This window comes from Propithecus coquereli, unplaced genomic scaffold, assembly GCF_000956105.1.
Source record: "Propithecus coquereli isolate 6110/MARCELLA unplaced genomic scaffold, Pcoq_1.0 Scaffold609, whole genome shotgun sequence".
NCBI classification, from domain to species: domain Eukaryota; kingdom Metazoa; phylum Chordata; class Mammalia; order Primates; family Indriidae; genus Propithecus; species Propithecus coquereli.
The window spans coordinates 7,604-10,110 of NW_012152052.1; the positions used below are offsets into that span (position 1 = coordinate 7,604).

At 31.0% G+C, this 2,507-nt stretch overlaps 1 protein-coding gene across 1 annotated transcript in view; it reads right to left on the reverse strand.

Annotated features, from left to right (window-relative positions):
• Positions 1–2,507, reverse strand: part of LOC105822408 (ephrin type-A receptor 7-like) — a gene marked incomplete at its 3' end in the record, with an annotated part of 139,055 nt that overhangs the window by 7,561 nt on the left and 128,987 nt on the right. The gene's annotated exons all lie outside the window — the stretch shown is intronic.

Genomic DNA, 2,507 nt, shown 5'->3' on the forward strand with positions numbered 1-2,507 from the left:
TATTTTAGATAGTCATAAAATCAAATAAAATGCCTGGTTCCCATCAAATGACAAAAAAAGACATCCTTGGAAAAAGAATGATTCTAAAACATTGTCCATGTACTAAAGGAATAAAAGGACACCAACTTGTAAATAGCTGGTGACCATAGTGTTGTACTTTATGTATTTTAGATAGTCATAAAATCAAATAAAATGCCTGGTTCCCATCAAATGACAAAAAAAGACATCCTTGGAAAAAGAATGATTCGAAAACATCAAGCATTTACCAGGATAGCATATGTTAAGTGCACTTTATTTTTTCATTATTCATTTAAAAATAGATGTTTTAAAATAAGGAAAACACTGACATAATTTCTGAATATTCTGATGTGTTGCTTATCGCAATTTAACAGTATGAGCTTTTTGTGTTTTAATATCTTATTTACATTTCCTATGAAAGTCAAACATCTTAAAACCACCATTGATATTTTGTTCTGGAGATGAAAACTTCTTATACACAAGCAAACTTATCTTGTCTATATTAGCAAGTAAGACATGCAGCTATATTTTTTCTGATTAGAAACTGGGTGAAATGTGAAAGAAGTGAATGACATCAAAATATTAAAACTGCATGATGACAAGCAAAGGCTATACAACAAGTTTTAGATAAGCCATGTTTCAATTCACCTTCTGCGTTAAACTGCAAGTTAAAAGCAAATAAACTATTGTATGTGATAATTTTGGGATGTCTCAGATATACTCAAAAATGAAAGAAAAGTTACATACTGATTAGGGTAATATTAAATAACTGTGCCTTTAAAATTATTCACATATAGGTAGGATCAGGGATTTTAGGAACTATATATAGCCTTATGGTATTCGTCTATATACATTTTATACTAGAAATAAAAATTTAGGCATTTAAGTTTCGATTCTCTCCTTCCTGTCTGAAGTGTTAAAAATATTCTTTCATGTAATGAAAGAGAAAAAAAATATATAACTTCCATGTTTTCTGTATATCCTATTGCTATAAACTACTTCTGGTGCTGTCTTCATTGAGGCTTGTCTCAGGAAAATCAATGCCAGATTAGCAAAAGCAAGCTCTGACATTGAGAGCATATCAAATAATTACAAGTGGGGCGAAGAATCACACATATTCAGTCATAATCAGGGGTGGATTCAAGTTTTGTGAGGCTTGAACCTTATACAATTTGGGATACCTTCTTTAAGGGAAAGGATATATGATCACATATGCAAAGTTGTTAGGGCCCTCCCATGGCCTTTAAATGGTCCATGAAAATAAGGGGCCCTAAAGGTTAAACTTCAGGATAAAGTCACCCGTGGTCATACCTTTAACCTTAATTTGTGGTAATCTGTAATATCCCACATGCCCTTCCTGCCTACAGTGGTGGTTATTCCACAGAGTGTCATATTCAGTTTGGATCTGTGTCATGTAAAACCACTTTTCTTTTGAAAACTTAAAGTCAAAGTAACTGTTGGTTCAAAAATACATACACATTGAAAAAATTTAGCATGATGGCATTTACTATTTGTGTATTTACACCACACATTTTCATTTGAGCTCTTTTTTTAAAAAAAAAAGAAATTCATGATTGATGCTTAGATATTCTTATGACTTTAGGGACAAGACAATGTCTTTTTAGATACTGACATAAGAATCTACTAAATAACACAATAGAAATATAATTCTTCTGTCATAGGAAATTCATCTATGCATGAGAAAATTTAGTAAAGATTATAGCTACTATGAAAAAAATAACAAAATTGGTTTTTAATATTTTCAAGGATTAAAAATAGGAATAATGGGTTTGGGTAAGAAAATTATTAATTATCCAAACTGAAATCACTTGATTGTTAGGTTTCTATTTTGCCTGCATAAAGTAATAACATTTACTAATGCAGGTCTCATTTTCACTTGCTGTTCACATTGCAATGAGAATAAGATTAATGCAGATGGGCATCTATTTTCTTTGGATTCCTAAACTCTCTTCTAAATATGATTTTTGAGATGAACTTTTAAGAATCAACTAACTCAAAACCATAGGAAAACGTTAGAGGATTGTATCCTATTTTCATACTATTTATGTCCTATGAAATATCTATTGGTGATAATTTATAGCAGCCATAGAGAAAGGTACTCCTTAACTTTGTGTCTCATAGTAGCATCACTCATTGGGTGGAAAAAAGTACCTATCCTTATAACTTGAAATGGCATTCCTAAGCTACATCATGGGGACATGCAACATTTAATGGATTATTATTAGTATAGTAAGAAACATTTGGGTAAAGTTTGCAAAAGGAAAAATTGTGATGTACAAGCAGCAGAATTCTCTTGCAGTTTTATTACATTTCTGAATATATTGTATGTTTTCAAATTCGCATCACATGATTTTCATTTGAAATATCTTGTTGAAGAGCTTTAAAGCAACATTTTGAGCTCATTATATAATTTCAAGCATGCTGCATGAGGAATTTGTTAATGCCAATACTACAACCAGATTTCTGTA